Source organism: Panthera tigris, chromosome A1 (assembly GCF_018350195.1).
Source record: "Panthera tigris isolate Pti1 chromosome A1, P.tigris_Pti1_mat1.1, whole genome shotgun sequence".
Classification (NCBI taxonomy): Eukaryota; Metazoa; Chordata; class Mammalia; order Carnivora; family Felidae; genus Panthera; species Panthera tigris.
In genome coordinates, this window is record NC_056660.1 from 119,281,797 (window position 1) to 119,301,787 (window position 19,991).

Below are 19,991 nucleotides of genomic sequence, written 5' to 3' on the forward strand. Positions count from 1 at the left end.
TAGAATGGATATAGGTATTGGGAAGAAAGTAGAAGAGGAAATATTCAATTCAGTGTGGAATGATCAAGGATTTCTTCCCTGAGGTGGCCCTTTTTTTTTTTTTAATTTAATGTTCATTTTTGAGAGAGAGAGAGAGAGAGAAAGAGAGAGAGTAAGAGTGGGGTAGGGGCAGAGAGAGAGGGAGACACAGATTTTCAAGCAGGCTCCAGATGACAGATGACAACTTGGAGCCTGACTCAGGGTGGAACCCACAAGCTGTGAAATCATGACCTGAGCCAAAGTTGGCTGCTTAACCTACTGAGCCACCCAGGTGGCCCTGAGGTGGCCTTTTTTTTTTTTTGAAATGTTTACTTATTTATTTTGAGAAAGAGAGAGAGTGAACACGAGTAAATGAGGGGCAGAGAGAAAGGGAGAGAAAGAATCCCAAGCAGGCTCTGAGCTGTCAGCATGCAGCCGGACATGGGGCTTGAACTCATGAACTATGAGATCAGGACCTGAGCCGAGACTAAGAATCACACACTTAACTGAATGAGCCACCCAGTGGGCTTTTTAAAAGCAAAGTCACAGGGGCACATGGGTGGCTCAGTCGGTTAAGTGTCTGACTCTTGATTTTGGCTCAGCTCATGATCTCATGTTTTGTGAGTTCGACCCTGCATCAGGCTCTGTGCTGATAGCATGGATCCAGTTTGGGATTCTGTTTCCCTCTCCCTCTGCTCCCCCCGCCCCCCACTTGCTCTCTATCTCTCTCTCAAAATAATAAAAATAAACTTAAAAAATTATTTAAAAAATAAGAGCAAAGTCATAAAGAATGAGGAGCTTATCAGGCCGATAATATAAAAAACGACGATATAGGCAGAAGGGCCAACAGATGCCAAGGCATGGAAATGAGGTTGAATATGGCTTGTTTTCTGAACCTCATAGTTGGAACTTAAGGGCAGGGAGCAGACAAAGTCTCGGTCTTGAGAGCTAAGATAGAGCAGATGGTGAAGGGCCTTATATGACATGCTAAACTACTGGACTTTATCATGGATGCTGGGGAGACTTGTAGGTACCAAGGAACCACAAAACATTTTTATCAGTGTCTTCTTTTTGTTTTTGTTGTTAATATAATGTTAGTTAAATTCACATCACTGTTGTTTGGTGCTTACAGAACACTTTGTGATATCTATGATCTGGGGTATACTTTTTTTGGACCATTGTCATACATTTCTTCCTTTCAGCTATTTGGCTTACTGAGTCTCTTCATTCATGTATTTAGATAAATATTTACTGAGCACCTACTCAGTACCAGTTATGTTCTAAGTAATGGATTCAGGATGAATATAGTTACTGCTCTCATGATGCTTATATTCTAGTGGGGATATAGATTGATAGGTAAATTCATATGCAAATTACATGTTATCCTAAATTGCTACTTCATACTAATATTGTTAATTTCCTTCCTGTGACTCCTCTTTCTTTCTATTCTGTAATCTTGTGATAGAGACCATGGTATGTATCCCTACAATGTAGGTTGGAGGAGCCAAATAGTATAGGCTTAAATCACTACGCATGAATACTGTCTATATAGGATGCGAATTAGGCTGAACTATGAAGTCGAAAAAGTCCCTCCCTATCCTCTGCTATACCTTCGTTGCTGTCTGGTATCAAGAGTGGTCCAGGGGCACCAGGGTGGCTCAGTGGGTTGGGTGTCTGACTTTGGCTCAGGTCATGATCTCACAGTGTGTGAGTTGGAGCCTCACATTGGGCTCGCTGCTGTCGGCCTGTCAACACAGAGCCCGCTTTGGATCCTTTGTCCCCCTCTGTCTGCCCCTGCCCTGCTTGCACTCTCCCCAAAATTAATAAATATTAAAAAAAAGAGTGGTCCAGAAATGGAAACACCACAAAGGAAGGACAAAGGTTTCCAATCATATCATTAATTCATCATTAAGAAGAGAGAACTAGTCTCAAGTTTTCAATGTTCTCTTTACTTGATGGTTTAGCAAAGGATAGACTATTATTCCCTTGCAAATTCATATATGTGGTCTATAAGATCACTAATTTTTTTAAATTCATGTTTCAAATTTCAGATAATCTCCTAATAATACTCAAATAACAACAATAGGGGCGCCTGTGTGGCTCAGTCGGTTAAGCATCCAACTCTTGATTTCAGCTCAGGTCATGATCTCACTGTTGCAGGTTCAAGCCCCACATTGAGCTCCATGCTGTCAGTGTGGAGCTTGCTTGGGATTCTCTCTCTCCCTCTCTTTCTGCCCCTCCTCCACTTGCACATGCTCTCTCTATCTCAAAATAAATAAATATTAAAAAGAAACAAATAACAACAATACTATTTTAGAATTGTTGCTAGTGAAAACAATAGCAATAAATAGCTAATACATTCTGAGCGCTCACTTGCTAAATATATTATATCCACTACCTGAATACTCAAAATGTTGGGCTCAAAGTGTTTAGGCAGCTTGCCTCAGGTGGCACTACTAGTAAAAAAGCAGAGTTGGGTTTCACACCTGAGACATGGGTTTTTTTTTCCTAGAACCTGGGCTCTCAGCCTCTGTGGTATGTGACCACGCTGCCAGAGGTCCAAGCTACCACGTGGTCTTTTTCCTTCTGGAAAATGAACATCTTTTGATGGAATCTAAAATAGATTCCTCCCTTAGATCTAAGGCAGATTTTGTCCCTATGGGAGATTCTGCCGTGTTTCAGGCAATAGAAACATAAAGCAAACCATGCATATAATTTAAAATTTTCTGGTAGCTACATGAAAAAAAAAGTAAAAAGAAAGAAGTAAAATTAATTTGAATAAAATATTTTATCTAACCCAATATATAAAAAAATTATCATTTCACTATATTTCCACATATTTTTCATTCCCTCAGTTTTTGAATTTAAAATAATTAAAACCAAATAAAACTTAAAAATTGAGCTCTTCATTCACACTTGCCATCATTTAAATGCTCAGTAGCCACCTGTGGCTAATGGCTACTGTCTTAAGGAAATGAAGCTTTAGAGGGTTCCATTTTAACCTCAGGTTAGGAGCACCTCAGTAGCTCATTCGGTAAAACTTCTGACCCTCAGGTCATGATCTCAAGGCTAGTGAGTTCCAGGCCCGAGTTGGGCTGTGGGCTGACAGCTCAGAGTGGGGAGCCTGCTTCGGATTCTGTGTCTCCCTCTCTCTCTATGCCCTTCCCCTGCTTACATTCTGTCTGTCTCTCTCTCAAAAGTAAATAAACATTAAAAAAAAAAATAACCTCAAGTTAAACATCAAGTTGCTCAGTAACATTCTGTACAGATTCATCAGTAGACCCTGAGATTTTGTAGTTACTTTTTTAATGCACGATTAGAAACATGGAAGCTATTTCAGGCAGAGCAGGTGTTTTCCATTCATTGTAGAATTGTGTCTTCTAGAATTTGATAAGTGCTTTGTAGCTATCTGCCATATTTCCAGCTTGAGTGAGCCTCCAGGCTCATAAAGGAAACCGTATCAATGGTTAAATAAAAGAAAGTGATGTCAGTTGTGAAAGTTAAAGTTGAAAAACAATTTTTTTTTGTTCTTGTAGGCATAGGTGGAGGTGCAGGCTGTGATCTTCATCATTTCCCTTCCATCCCCGAAGAAATTCTGATTCTATCATTTAAAATTCATTACTTTATTATGTTGAAATCTACATTGTGAGGGCTTGATACCATCAGGGTCGACTCTGTTTCCATCTGAGTTTTACAACCTACAGGGAGTCTAATCTATCAGAGCTTCCTTCCTAAGCCGGGAAAAGAGACAAGGAAGAAAGAAAAGATACCTGAAGTTTGCATGTCAGCCCTACTCAGAGGTCTTTTTTCTTTTCCCATCCCATCCCATCCCCCTTTTTTTTTCATTTTATTGAAAAAAAAAAAAAAACCCACAAAGAGTTTAGTGATAATGGCTTCCCCTGCTGTCCATCATAGTCCTGTCCAAAAAGGACTGTACTATTACATTATTTGTACATTAAATGGAATTCATTGTTAAAACCAGGTTTTTCTTGTTTTACACTTTAGATCTTCCATAAACAGTACAGATAATGAACATAAAAGAACCCAGCTTACCTAGGAAGATAAGGCAAAATTGCCCAGGTGTTTGAATTGTGCTGGCCAGTTTTATCTGGTAGTGATAAATCCTCTCCAGTTTTGGCAGTCAGTGCTGGGGGTTGGGGGGATGAGGAAGAATTAAAACACACTAATAAGTACCCCCCTTTAATGTCTACAGTATCTATTTTACACATAGGACCACATAGTATTTATTAGACAAAAGTCTCCAAGGTTTGAAACACAATTATAATAGTTTCTGCTTAGGTAAAAATAATAAATAAAATTAAAATAAACAGTAGGAGATGATCTGTTGCAAAGAATCTAATCTTCAATTATTATATTTTGCTTTTGTACAGAAGCATTTACATTCCCTAGTCATCTGATGCCAAACAGGTGCCATATCAGCAGCCAAGTCAGCAATGGGAAGGAAATGAGTTATTTTTTGCTTTTGATGTTGCCTTTGGATGTTCCAATTCAAGTCAAGATGAATTCTTCAAACCTCCCTATTTGATAGGGACTCTGGCAATTTATCTCTAAAACTGGTGCTCACCAGCCTCATTCCACAAAAGAAAGTTCAGATTTTAACTCTCTTGTGAGAAATGTAATATATAAAAGCTTCACACATTAATTTTTTAATTCAGTCTGTCTTGGTTGAATCACTCATATTTCCCTTGTATTTCTTCTCTATCCTGGAGATCACAAGTTAATTGGGTGACCTGCTGAGCCATTTTTTTTTTTAAGTTTATTTATTTTGAGAGAAAGAGAGGAAGAGAGAGCTGGTGCACATGTGTGCAGAGGAAGGACAGAGACAGAGACAGAGAGAATCCCAAGGAGGCTCAACGCTTAGCGTAGATCCTGACATGGGGCTCAATCTCACTGCTGCTGACTGGGAGATCATGACCTGGGCCGATATTAAGAGTCAGATGGTTAACCAACTGAACCACCCAGGTGCCCCATGCTGAGGCAGTTTTTAAGCAACTACACTCAAACCAGAAAGACCAATGAACATAGTGCCTGGTTTAGTAGAAGATCCGAGACTTGGAATCAGACTAGAGTTGCAAACACCAATTTTGTTATTTAAAAGCTTTTTGAGCCAAGACAAGCCACTGGGCAAACTGAGTCAAGCTCCCTGTAAACAATGGGAACAAATCCACCCTCATCAAGTTGTTGTATGGCTCAAAGAAGATGATGTCTACAGGAGAACACTTGGCAAACTGTAATGCACTGTAGTAAGAACGTTAATACATACGTAAACCATACTCATCACAGTCCCTTCCTTTTCCACAGACAACAGTTACTACGATAAAAAAATAAGTTACTAGGATGGGCCAGAAACCAGTCTCTCCCTCAAGTGACCTCAACCTTTTCCTCTCTCTTGTAATGAAAACAGAAATATATCCCTGTCTCTTTGGATGAAAGCTAAAAGCTGTCTAATGAGCAATAAATAAATGATTACCAGGAAATATATACACTAGCCTCACTAGCCTCACTAAAGCTAACCCATGAAAGCACACAAGCACAGCCAGCTGATGGAATAAAATGTTCTCAATCTATGCTTTTAGAGGGGATCATTTTGCAAGGGCAAAAATCTTGGTTTTATGAACAAAGCTTAGTCAACTAATTAAGTGATCTCAACCTATTAACAATTTGTTCCTTTAGGTTGGTATAAGTCACATGTTTTCCCATTCTTTGAAGGTTCTAGTACCTTTCTCAGCATGTAGCTGCCTTGTCTATAGGGAAGAGAGGTTAAGCTAAAATCCTCTATCTCCTGATTAGCACCAGAAGCTTCCATGAATTTACTGAGCTCTAGATTTCCATAGTCTGTATTTAACTAGAATAGGAGCTGCGCAATCAGTCTGACTGGGTCAAACTCTACCACTTATTTCTTGTTTGATATTGTGCACACAAATTACCTAAACTTTTGGTGATTCAGTTTCCTAATCTATAAAATGGAAATGATGGCAGTAACTATTTCATGGAGTTGCTGAGAAGGTTAAATGAAATTATAAAGTGCTTAATGAAGTGTCTGGATCATGGTAAGCCCTCAGTTAATACTAGTTTTTCATGTTACTATTATCATTATTATTATTATTATTATTGAAATGAGAGGTTTTTAAGCTTTTTAGATAGAAATTTATACTATAATATTCCTTATTCCTTATTAAACTTTAAACAGGTATTTTTAGATTCACTATTGAAAATTCCTATCTGTGGTAATGAGCCTCATGTCCTCTGGAAACATTTTAATGTCTGATTCTTATTTTAAAAGCCACAAAACCCACCAGAAGAGTTGAAGTAACTTCAGAGTGTGAACATCCTCATTCTTTCTCTAAACCCCCAACTCTTATCATAGTGTTGTGTGCTTTACTCAGTACTTACTGACTGTGATAGTTTTTATACCAAAAGGTCGTTGTCAATGTCTGGAACATAGAACAAGAAAAATGGTGTAGATCTTGGCAATGATTCTGTTATAGTATCGGCATCATTAGATACCAAATCATTTACCTAGGTCCTCTTGCATGCGAGGCACTGTTCGATGCTGAAGACACATAAAACCTTGTCTCTGCCCATGAGCTGCTAATACTCTAGTGGAGGCACAAACACAAATAGAAGTGCTTATTAGATAATTAGGAAGTGTTGTATCTGAAGAACAAATACAATGCAGAGGGAGAAAGCAATTCTGCCTTTTGGACGAAGTCAGGGAAAGCTGAAGAAGAGGCAACATTTGAGATGGGTCTTTGAAGATGAGTGGGAGTTGGGCTGGTGGCGGTCTGGAAAGGGGGAGGGCCATTCAGGCAGAAGGAACAGCATGTGCAAAGGCACAGATCTTCGAAAGGATGGCTCCTGGGAGTTATATGAAACTAGTGGTTGGTTTAGTATTGCAAGAATAAAGTATGATAGAGATTGTGCTATTAATTACACTTACTTAAAAATTATGGACATAACTCTCCCATAGTGATATAGAGATAATACAAAATATGAATAACTCATATTTTGTGAAGTAGAGCTAAGTATTATAAAAGATACTATTGTAGAGAAACATGCTTCTAGCATAGTAAGACAGGTGGAGAAATTTAGGAGGGCATCAATGTGAGCCTTCCCTAAAGGTTTTATTCGGTAAGGAAGATCTATGTAAATGCCTTTAGCTGCTGGGACTCTGGGGGAGGCATCATGGGACTAGCAGTGGTCCAGAAGAAAGATCTGTTCGGCTACCAGCTTGGTGGTGACCTGGGAAAGTTGTTTAACCGGGCAGGCTTTATTTTCCTCATCTGTAAAGTAAAGGCTTTGGACGAGATGATTTTAAAAGACTCAAAATTTAAGGATTTATCATCTTGGCAATGACTACCTCAGGACTGGAGTATGTTTTAATGGCTTGCCTGCTCCCCACTGAAAAATGCCCCATGACTAATCGATGACAGTAGGTCAGGTGGTTAGGCACAAGTGACTAGCCCTAGAAGGACAGAAATTCTATTAAATCTCCACTTAGATTCTCTAGCTTCATTGTTCCTTCTCTTTGGTGCTAGGTCCTTGGGTGTTCTGAGCCCCTTCCCAGAATGTTTCTCCTACTCTGAAAGTCTGGCTGCTTGCGGCTCTGCCAATTATATGCCTCTATTTGGTTTTCATCAGGGTGAACAGAAAGCACTAAAATATTTCTATCCAAGTTGGTTTGGCTCTCATTTCTCATCCTGTTAAAGAATGGTCACTATTTAGATCACACACCATGAGGCTGCTGTCCTTGCTATCATAATTGTGATTTGGCAGATTGATACAGTATTAAATTCCAGTTGAGCAGATGGTGCCAGGATTTAAACTTATGCTTATCAGATACAGATGGTCCAAACAGTGAACTTATCTGTTGGTTATTTTTATTTGGAGTAGGTTAAATATAAATTACTTTGCATCTTTTTTCTTTGGTGACTTTTATTTTTTTAGTGATTACAAATTACTTCTCTTATTCTTTATCCTTTTGTGGGCAGGATCTTTGATTTTAACTAATACATATTTCCTTCTATGTTGACCCAGATTATCTCCCCTAAACCTCTTCTATTTGTTTTCCAGTTTCTCTGGAACAAGAGAAAAAAAAAAAAACCCAACAAAAAACAGTCCACACTGTTAATTAGTCTGGAATAAAACACTTTATGGTTATCAAGAGTTCCTAATCATACACCCCCACTCTGCTCCACCCCCAGGAAAAATTGTCAGTAGCACAGCACAGCAGAACTTAGCACCCAGGTCTAGAAGGGCCCATGCTCACTTCAGAGATGACAAAGTAAAATAGAGCATCAGAGAAACTGAGTGATTTATCCAAGGTCACATTGAAGTGTTTTTAAGAGTCAAGGCCAGAACTGTGTCTTCAAATTCCTGTTTGGTACTCTTTTCAGACACCACACAGCCTCCTGGAACCAGTCCGGTTGCTTAGCATCAGATACTGTTACTAGCGACTGGCATATTTCCCACATGGGGAAATTGATGCCATCACTATGGAGGACAAACTCTCTGCCAACTTTCTGAAAAACCGCAAGTTCTGCAAACGTTTCATGGTTCTGATTCTGAAGGTGGGACTTGTGCAACCAAATAGCTATGGATTGAAAGAAGGAGATGTTGCAATGAAGAAGGGAGGAACAATAATGCTGATGTAGAATGTAGGAAACAAGAACTAGGACCTGGATGCTCTGGCTGAAAAAGACTCAGGGAGGCAAATATGTCACATAAATTTCGATTGCCTTCTTGAAGATTTTCAGGAGCTGACTTTTCAGTCTCTTAGGAATTTATTTCAGTATTTCGTCACCCTGAGAGTCAATAAGCCTCCATCACTTTCATTTAGGAGCATTAATCCCCTTTAGTTTGGTAACTTCAAGTCAAAAGTTGTTGCTTCTCTCATTTTCTTCGGAAGAAGTGAGAGTTGCCTAAGAAGTGTGACATAGTCAGGATTGAAACTTGTTTAGATAAACGGCTTTTAATGGAGAGTGTGATAGTAACCAGACTTCATTTCATGCTTCTCTAATGAGCATTTAGTCTTATTGACTCTTCTCAGGGATAGGCTTTTCTCCTTCCCAAGAGTGCAGTGTGTTAGTCTCCTAACAACCATTCTCTCTGTTGAGAAGAATTGGGTTATAAGACACTAAGATCTGGAAAAGTGAGGATACAACTTGCATTCATCCAAAACAAGTAATTTGAGCTCTTTTGGCACACCCTTAAGGACCATTTATTGAGTTGTCTCCATTCATCTATTCTACAAGTGTTTTACTGAGTGTCTTCTTGGTGCTGGGTATTAGGAATACCTAGGACAAGACAGATGCTTGCCTGCAAGGAGCTTGTAGTCCAGGGGAGGATTCAGACAATTAAGTTGATGATTGTAATCCATAACAAGCACAAAACTGTGATAGAAGCAGGCATGTGAGGTGGAGAAAACACACAGTGCAGGGAAGCCCATGGGAGATGCTCACTAAATGCTTATTGAATGAGACGAGAGATCTAAAATTGCAACTTACTAATTGTACGATTTTTGGCAAGCCTGTGCCTCAGTTGTCTTATCTGAAAACTGGGGTTAATAATAGCTTCTAGATAGCTTCTCAGAGTTTTTATGAGAATCAATGAAAACAATACACTTAAAAGCACTTAAGAAACCGTAATGCTATATAAGGGAATTATTAAAAGAAATGATCTTTCTCTTCCTGATGTTGTCTGTGGTCATGGTATCTCAATGTGGAAGTTATTCAGAATTTTTGGGTAAATTTCCTGGGAGAATGGATTTCAGCCAAATAAATGTGTCTGTGGAAGTCCCTGAGAGACTTTATTTGAAAGTGCCTTCTTTACAAGACAAAAACACATGACATAAACCCTAGAGACAGTAGTGAAGAATCTAATTCAGTTTGCATTTGGAGTGAAGAAGATTCTGAAAGACTTTTATTTCATTTTTAAATGGCTTTTAAGAAAATGTTTACCTCTTCAACACCTGTTTTGACAGGCCTGTAAATTCCCAGTGATTAAATCCATGATGGTACCAGATTCCCCTACAAACATTCAAAAATACCATAATCATAAACTACCTTCTCTTTTTGAATGCCTACTGTGTGCTCAACATTGATGCCAAGGAAAATCTCAGAAGAAACAAGGTGGTCTTTACCATCAAGGATCATATAGCTGATTGATGGACCATGACCACCCACACAAAATGATAATGAAGAAAAACTACACAAACATACATCACATACAGAATGGGTTGGAGAACTTATCATGGGTTTATGAAGGCATTGAGGTTCCATTGGTGCCTGGAGAATGGACAAGATTTGGATAAGGCTGAATGGAATGGGTGAATTATTAATTTTTAGTGTCAGTTTCTGTGCTAATATTAATGGCTTCCATTTATGAAATGCTTTCTATATGCCAGACATGTGCTAAGAGCTTTATGTGTAGGACTCCATTTTATCTTCATAACAGACCTATGAAGTTGATACTATTCACATCTCTATTTTATGTATGAGAAAATTTAGTTTCAGAGAATTATGTGTCATTAGAGACCGAACTAATAAGTGATAAAGTCGGGCCTTAAACTAAGCTAAATCTTGTCTCAAAGTCCATGTTATTAACCAACGTATTATGCCACCTTCTGACTCTGTGTGCGTTGGAAAGGTTTCAAATGAATGACTCACATCCACTGAGGAATTAGTCAGCATTTTTAAAATTTCCTGAATATCTCTTTAAATTAGATTCTTCCTCCTTTCCTTTCTGCCTCCATTCCTTCCATCTTTCCTTCTTTCTTTCCTCCTTCTTTCTTTTCTCCCTCCTTCACATCTTCTCTCCTTCTCTTCTTATAATATGGTGGCTTTTTTTTCTTTGTCTTTTTTTTCAGTTAATTTTTAAATTTTGAGATAATTTAAATCTAATAAAATAGTTTTAAAAAATACAATGTCTCTGTCCCTTCACTTGGCCTTTCTTTATGTTAATATTTTATGTAATCATAGAACATGTGCCAAAACTAAGACATTAACTAACCTTAGTACAACACAGCACAATTAGCTGATATACAGGACTTATTAGCATTTCACCAGTTTCCTCTAATGTCCTTTTTTTTTTTTTTTTTTTTTTATTCTAAGATCCAGTCCAGATTGTGACACTGCCTTTGGTCGTGTCTCTGTAGTCTCCTCCAGTCTGTGACAGCACCTCTGTCTGTCCTTGTCTTTCAGAACCTTGACACTTTTAAAGAGTACGGGCCAGTTATTTTGTCTAATGTGTCTCAGTTTGTGTTTATCTGATATTTTCTTATGATTAGATTGAGGTTATGCATTATTGGAAAGGATACCAGAGAGGTGATGGGTCCTTCTCAGTGCCTCATGTCAAGGGGTACTTGATGACAGTATATGGCTTTAAAATGTCCTTTGATGTCGCTAGATTGTTTAGGCTAGTGAGGAGATAGAAAAGGAAACGTAACTCTGAAAAACAGAATTGGGTGGGGGTACAGGCATTGCAAGTGGGAAGTGATGAGCTCTGCTCCTATACCTTATCCTCCACACTTTGAAGTTAATACAGGGTTCAAGAGGACAAATTCTTCTGTCAAGTCACACAGGGTGCCTGAGGTCCTCTTAACTCTGAAATTCACTCTGAAGGGGCTAAGCTTTTGTCTGGACATGATTTTCTGCTTTGATAGCCTGGGGATAGTGATAGCGGAAGGAAGGGCACTAAATGAGTAAAAAACATTCCAAATAATGCAGTTCCTCTCTGACCTCACTCACGTTCTCACAACACTTCAGGGGCATTAAAGGATGGGACTGAAAACCTGACATACAACTTTCATTATGGCTGAGGTGGAAAGATTATATTAAAGGGACTCATGTCTGGGAATAACAGGATATTTCAGTGGAAGCACTCTTTTCATGAGAGCCTTTGAATTTTACACATGAAGTAGATTGGAAATTGCAATCAGGTCAATTAAAGGCACACTACTTTTTACACGAATCCTTTCCTTAATCACTGGCTTTGGTGGATGTTTTAATTTTATTCAAGGAGGCAAATACGGTTGTGTGTGAATAAAAATGAAAAGATTATTATAAAGACTTTATCACTAGTGCTCCCCTGTTGAATACAGTGATTTTCTGGTTACCTGATCCAAAATGAATCAAAAGTCAGTGGCATAAGAGAGCACAATACAATAATTCAGGGCACAAAGTTTTGCCTATGAAGCATAAATATTTGAACATTTGCATTACCATTTCTGAATGAGTGGATTAAGTAGCTATGAAATATTAACTCATGTTCTTTGGGGTATGATTGAAATATTACATTCAGTATTTACCCCCCACGAAAAGCCCCCACAAATCCCTGTGTTCTATGAAACGTGAAAAGAATCTCATTTCACTGTCTTGCTTCATTTAACTGGTGCCAATTCTATGATACGACATGGCAACCATGTTGCAGTTGAGAATTTAAGATTTTCATTGTGTTTTGGGAGGAAGAGTACACAGCTGTATCCCATCACACCTACTTTCTCTAAAGGTTGTTGGTAAGTTGAAATTGATAAATTCAGAAGAAGAGCTGGTAATCTAAAGAGGTTTTTTTTTTAAAGGGAACACATTTTTTAAATGTTTTATGTTTTACAAGCTTGCTATTGTAAATATGAAAAAATGTTAAAGCAAGATGCATTACTTGGAATTCTGAGACCAGAAACTTCTTACCTATTTAGGGACCATGTACCAACATTCTACTTTACTGATGGGGTCATGTTAGTCTTGTTTGGAAAATAATACAGTTCTTAGCAGGTGACTTTTTGTAGAAAATGATAAGCCTTTCAACAAAATACAATATCATCATTATCATTATTATTATTGAATAAATAATACAAACTATTGTCACATATTTTAATTCTACATGTATATTAAATCTCACCAGACATTATAATAATTTTATATAGCCCATATTTATTAATGGACCAATATTGATACATTATTATTAACTGAAGTTCATAATTTATTCAGATTCCTTTACTTTTTACTTAATATCCTTATTCTGTTCTAGGATTCCAGATTACATTTAGTCATCTCCTTTCCTTAGGCTCCTGTTGGCTGATGTTTTTCTAATGATTAGGTCAGAACTGTGGGCTTTTGTCATGTCATATCAATAGTACACACTATCAACATGACTTATCATTCTGATCTTGACCTTGATCATTTAGCTGATTTTGTGGTTGTCAGGTTTCTCCATCATAAAGTTGCACCTTCCCTCCCCACCCTTTCCACGCTGTATTCTTTGAAAAGAAGTCACTATTGGGGCACCCTGGTGGGTCAGTTGCTTAAGTATCTGACTTTGGTTGGGTCATGATCTCACAGTTTGTGGGTTCAAGCCCTGCATTGGGCTCTCTGCTATCAGCACAGAGCCCATTTCAAATCCTCTATCCCCCTCTCTCCCTGCCCCTTCCCTGCTCATTCTATCTCTTTCTCTCTCTCTCTCAGAAATAAACATGTAAGGAAATTAAACAAACAAACAAACAAGAAGTCTCTATACATGGTTCACACTATGTTCCTCCTCAAAGTGAGAATATCTACAGAAATTATTTGGACTTCTTCTGCATCAGAGATTTGCCTCTTCTTTCTCATTTATTTCTTTATTCAGTCATTTACTAATGTTGTGAACATTTATTTTATATTTTATACAAAGTTATAATTCAACTTTGCATTATACTTTATTTACTTTTTGTTCAAGTTCTTCCAGCTTTGACTCTTGGCAACTCTTTCATTTGTCATCTGTGTTCCTTTGACATACCACCAGCTTTATGGGTTTTGTGTGTGTGTGTGTGTGTGTGTGTGTGTGTGTGTGTGTGTGTGTGTGTGCATGTGCTCGCGTGTGTGTCTTTAAGGACTTCATTATTTTCTGGTACTACAAGTTACTCTGGGCTTATTTTGAATATTTCTTATTCCAATCTCAGGAATTATTCAACCATTTCTATGAGGAAGACTGGTTTCTTGTATTGGATAATGGTATTAAAAATCAAGAAGTGGGTGTTCAGTGTACTTCTTGCTACTCAGGTGACATTACTTCTAGTCTCTTGCATCTGACAGAGCAAGAACACACATTATCATATGTGTATACTAACTATGTATGTATATATACCTAAAAATATTATACAGGATATATGTAAGTATGATACAGATAGCATAACCATCTGTAATTATATTAAGCTAAATAGGAGTTCATTTTGATGACTCCAGCTCTAATCCATTATTACATGGATCATTCTAGCTTCCTCCCCTTGCTTATCTGTAAACTCCCTCTCCAACAGAGAGAAACCTGTTCCTGCTATCTGCCATCCACTTACTTAACTGTTCAATTCCAGTATGCATGTGTAGCAAATTCAAAATTGTTAACCTGTACTCTGTGGGACATAGCTTTACCAACTAGAGAAAGGTACTTATGTACAGTTTACTTTGCTTTGGGTCTTAACAGACTCCATCCATTTCTAGAGTTACTTAGGTCAGCACCTTCGCCAACCAACTATTATTTGGATCCCATATGAGTTTGTTAATGTTTTCTGTTTTTGTTTTTGTTTTTTCTTCTCTTTGTGATCCCTTTGTCTTATTCCTTCTTGGGCTTGGTTTTTTTTTTTTTAATTGAGTTCCAGACACTGTATTTGAAATATCAGGGTAAAGTGAGCTCTAAGATGGTATTCCTCTAGACAGGATTTATTTTTGCTTCCAACAGGAGGCTAGAGCTAACAGAAGAAGTCCTGGATAACGTTAACTCAAACTCAAGGATTGAGATAATTTGAATCAGCCCTTTTATCATTGTGAAGGTTGATGCATTTATGGTATATAGTATTTTAAGGTACCCAAGGCAAAGCATAGAGAGTTTCCACGACTCCTGATCCTTCGCGGACTTAGGACTTCATTTTTTGTCTTTCTAACTCAACAGTGTAAATCTGTACTCAGCTTCTTAGTCCACTCTTTTGGGATTGACTGGTGTCCAATGAAGTCTGTGTAAGAGGTGGTTGAGTCAAATGATGTATAAGACCCTTGAGTGTGGGGCACTGGGTTGTGCTTAAATAAATTGGTTCCTACCAATTTCTATTTTAGTTGTCAGATTAAGAGTATACACAAAAAACATTGAGAGCCAGTGGCATTGTACAGGCCAGTCAAGACTAGCAGAATCTATGTTAAGTTGGTTGTTTGTACAATAGAAGGAATAAGCACAAAACAGATACATAAAGGAGAAACTGGTGAGAGTTTATGTCTAAGGTGTGGAATTGAACTAACAGGCTTCTTTTCTACTTTTCTACTTCCCTATCCGATATACTCTCTGGCAATATATATATATATATATATATATATATATATATATATATATATCCATATCCCAATCTATCTCAACTTTAACAAAATGACCTCTTTAATAAATTAAGTCTGTGTTTTGTTTGAAGTGGAAGAAATACATCTATTTTTAGATATCTTTCCCAATGAGTCTTCAGAAGTGGACCCAATTTCCAGCTTCTCACCTTCCTTTTTTCTCACCTCTGCCAGGAGTCTTTGTGGCATGATTAGAATTCTAACTTTTTGTCTTATCAACTATGTAGCATTTTGAGCCTTATATTCTTTATTGGTAGATCAAATAAATTGTAGTATTTAATGTGAAACTCCTTAAAATCTGAAAATTGTGTGTGAATTATGCATTATTAATATCGTTTTGGCCTGTCATCTAATTGTGAACTATGGAGGGAGTAAGATTAGAAAATTTTGGATATGGGAAGACAATAATGATTATTCTTTTAAAAAAGCTGATTGAGACCCTCAAAAACCTGAATTATAGTTTTTTATTCATTTTAACATTTATTTATCCATTTACTTATTTAATAAGTAATTACTGAGTAATGGGCCTGGCACTGTGCTGGAGGCTGGGGATTGCAGAGCAAATATGCACACAATCTTTGTCTTTGAGGAGCTTAGAGTCTACTGTGGGAGATACAAATTAATCAGAGAATCAAACTAATAAATGTGAAGTCATGCTGAGATGGATACCTTGAAGGAAGGACTTTAAGAGTATATATGAAGGGATGGAGGGTGTGACCTGGTCAGGGAGATTTGGGAAGATGTCCTTAAGCAAGTGCTGGTTACTGTGAGACTTACTGTCTAGGGGTTGGCCAGATACAGGGAGGATATAAGAATATTCCAGGTCAGGCAACTACCGTCTGCAAAAGTCCTAAGGGGAGAGCAAGACTGACCTGCTCAAAGACAGTAAAGAAATACAGAATGTCTGGAAGACAGGGGCAACGAGGAAGTGGGACATCAGGTAGGGTTGAGAACCATGCAGGGTTCAGATCCTGAAAGGCTTTATGGTCATGCTGAGTATCCTGTTCTTCATCGCAAGGACAATGGGGGAAGCCACTGAAGTCTGCAGGGGAATGAAATTATGAGGCTGCTGTATCTCAGACATCAGGTGACATTTGGGCAGAGAGATGGTCTTCAGCTGTTTGACTCCTCCATTATCTACCATTATGTTCACAGAGAAGAGTAATTTAATGTGAATTCTTCAATATACAGCAGGATCTGGAAGTTTATGCCCAAGAGTGCATTACTGAAAAGACACTGTATGTAATTCTAGGTAGCATTAAAAAATCATCAGAATATTCCATTTGCTCAATGAATAAATGGTAGCTATTTTGCAGAAGTCATTAAGACAAAACCAAGCCAAATTTGGCATTGAGTTACATCCACTAAACATTCATTTAAAAGGCAAAATATTGAGAACATTCAAACAATCAAATTCTTACTTCAAAATGTTTAAAATATAATGGAATAAAATGGATAGTATGGAACTTTGATGGTGTTTGATTTTTTAATTAAAGTTTTAAATATTTGGTTTGTGTTAACTTAGGAGGAATTGTATGTAGGCTATTGTCTATGCTATCTCCGTATCCTGTGAAATAAAACAAATGAAATCACTAAATGATAATTGTACATTGACCAGGTACCATCATAATGCCCTACTGCCTACTGATTTTCTTTTTGTTTTCCTAATTACTACTCCTTTTCTCTCACTTTGATTTCTGTATTATTCTCCCAACCTCATATCACTTTGTTTATTGAGCCTCCTCTGGCCATGGGGAAGATATATTAGGAAGAGCATGAACTCTGGAGTTAGTTATACATATACCTGGCTCTCAGCAACACCAGATGTCAGCAATGTGATCTTGAGCAAATCATTGAACGTTCTACAGTTCAGTTTTCTTTTACACTAAATTTGAAATAATGCTGACTATCTAACTGGGATACTATGATAATTAAATTAGGTAATTATGTAAAATGCTTATCATAGTTTCTGTGAGTTTCCAAAGGTGACCGCAACAGTATCTCCCAGCTTCTCTGATATCAGGAGGTGAGGTTTATGTCCTCTCTATGACTTGTGATTGCTTTGGCTGCAGAATATGGTGGAAATGATATTTTGTGACTTCCAAGGCCAGGTCACGAAAGGCACTGCACCGTCTGCGTTGTATGCTGGGATACTCCCTCTTGGAGCACTGAGTTACCATGGAAAAAGCCTGATCACCCTGAGAAGTCCAGGCACATGGTTAGACCACAAGTAGGTGCATGGTCAAAAGCTCCAGTTGAGGTCCCAGCCAATAGCCAGCATTGGCTGCCAGTTGTATGAATAAAGACACCTTCACTTGATTTCAGTTGCCAGCAATCAAGTCTTTTTAGCTGAGGCTCCAGCCATCATGAAGCACACAAAACCTTTCCCACTATGCCATTTGAATTAACTTACAGAATCTATGAATATGATAAATGGTAGTTTTAAGCTACTTGTGGAATAGTTAGTAGTAGTAACTGCAACAGTCTTCAATAAATTCTAGCATTATCATCATTGTGATTAATGTTATTACCTCCTTCATAGGGTTATTTATATATAGTACATTACAAACCAATGAAAACAAACCAATCTTACTGATCATAAAGTCTGGAAGATGCTGTAGAACACGTCTATTTCTTTACCAAGTCAGTGTTGTGGTAAATGGGCATCCAACAGTGCCTTCTCTCTCAGGCCTTCCTAACACTTCTCTAATTTTCCTGCCATCTTTTTTGCCCACTGCGCCTGCCCCAGTCCACCCAGGGTTCCAGCTTTGGTCTGGAGAATGGTGCCTGGGTGATTTCCATGCTCAGTGACACTGACCTGTGGAGGAGGCTTGTGAATTTCAGGTTCTTCATTTGATTAATAAATATTTATTGAGCTCCTGTTATGTGGTATTGGGAACACAGCAATGAATAAACAGACCAACAATCTTGCTCTTACAGACCTTATATTCTAGTTTGGAGTAGTATATTCTAGTTTGGCCCAGATAAATAACTGAAATCTATGGTATGGTAGATGTGGGTAAGTACTATGGAAAAGCATAAAGCCAAGAAGGGAAAAAGGGAGTGTTGGGGACAGTGGTGCCATTTTAGAGAGTGGGACTGAGGATGGCCTTATTGAGAAGATGGAATTTCAGTAAAATCCTGAAACAGGCAAATGAGAAAGGCTCATGGATATCTATAGAATGCATTTTATGCAGAAGGGCCAGGAAGAGCCAAGACCTGAGGTAGAGGAGGCATAAGTGTTCAAGGAGCAGCAAGAAGGCCAGTGTGGCTGAAGCTGAGTCAACAGGAACTTGGCATGAAAGGCCGACAGAGAAGCAAGTAGGCTACATGGGGTCAAGTCTTACATGACATTGTGAGGACCTTGATTTTGACTCTGAGATGAGAGAGCAAATGGAAGGTTTTGGACAGAGAAATAATATCATCAGACTCTTTCTGACAGCTGTGTTGAAAATAGCCTGCAGAAAGACAAGGTCGAAAGCAGGGAGATCAGCTAGGAGGCCATTGCAGTCATCTGGGCAGAGCCGAGTGTGACTTGGGCCATGGTACTTCCAATGAAGAAGGTGAGGAATAGCCTCTGGCTTTGCTGATGGATTAGATGAGTCGAAGATGCATTCATGGTTTTTGTTCCAAAGATGGAAGCATTTAATGACCATTTCTGAAAGAGGGAAGAAATGGAGAGAAATCCTACTGGAAAGAAATCTCAATTACAGCATGTTGAGACTGAGATGTTGATCAACCTCCACAGTGGAAGAATCTTTTTAAAGCCAAATATTGGCTGCCTCTATGAACAAAAACACTCAGTGTTACAATGTTAACAGACTCTACCTCTTTACTTGATCTTATCAAAGATCTCCACCATGCAAATCAGATTAAGTCATTGTCTTGCTTAAAACTATCTAATGGCTTCTCAGTGAATTTAGAATAAAATCTAATTCTTTGCCACACTCTCCAAGGCCCTTCCTACACGTATTACCTGTCCAACTTGTCTGGTAAACCCTCTTCTTCATTCATTATACTACTACTGCAGGGGCCTTGATTCCGTCGCTTAAACATGCCAAGATAATTCAGTCTTAGGGATTTGCAGTTGTTATTCTCTCTTCCTGGAATATTCCTCTCACTTTTTCTTTTTCTTCTGTGCCAGAGACTCTTTGTGATCATTCGGATTGCAGACTATGTGTCTCCTCCTCAAAAAGTTCTTTTGTAATCATTATCTCCATAGTGCTTCTCATCCTCAGAAATTATTCATTTATATATTTGCACATTCTTTGACTGCCTGCTCCCCTGAAGGTATCTTATCTGATGAGTTTGCCACTGTATTCCCAGCACCTGATAAAATGTCTGGCACATATTAGGCACTCAGTAAAGGTCAGTTAAGTGAATAGAGGTAGGAAGAAAAGGAGGTAGAGAGAAAAACTCTATTCTTGCTTATAATCAAATAGAAAATATGTATCACATATGGTCTTTATGTTAGCTATAATTTTTGCCTCCCTCCATTGATTAATGCATTTTATGTTGTAGACCCTATATATTGCAAAGTATTTCATGTGGGTTTTTGTATTAACAATACCAAGTCAATAGTCAGGCCATCTCCAATTTACATAT

The 19,991-nt window shown here is 38.1% G+C and overlaps 1 protein-coding gene and 1 long non-coding RNA gene across 5 annotated transcripts in view; one reads left to right on the forward strand and one right to left on the reverse strand.

Moving 5' to 3' along the window:
* KCTD16 (potassium channel tetramerization domain containing 16) overlaps positions 1-19,991 on the forward strand; it is a 259,111-nt gene that overhangs the window by 21,081 nt on the left and 218,039 nt on the right. The window lies entirely within an intron of this gene.
* Positions 1-19,991, reverse strand: part of LOC122238636 — a 44,871-nt gene that overhangs the window by 5,750 nt on the left and 19,130 nt on the right. For all 4 annotated transcript variants that reach the window (XR_006217652.1, XR_006217653.1, XR_006217650.1 and 1 more), the window contains exon 5: positions 4,072-4,165. This is a non-coding gene — a long non-coding RNA (uncharacterized LOC122238636). The remainder of the gene's footprint in view (positions 1-4,071; positions 4,166-19,991) is intronic.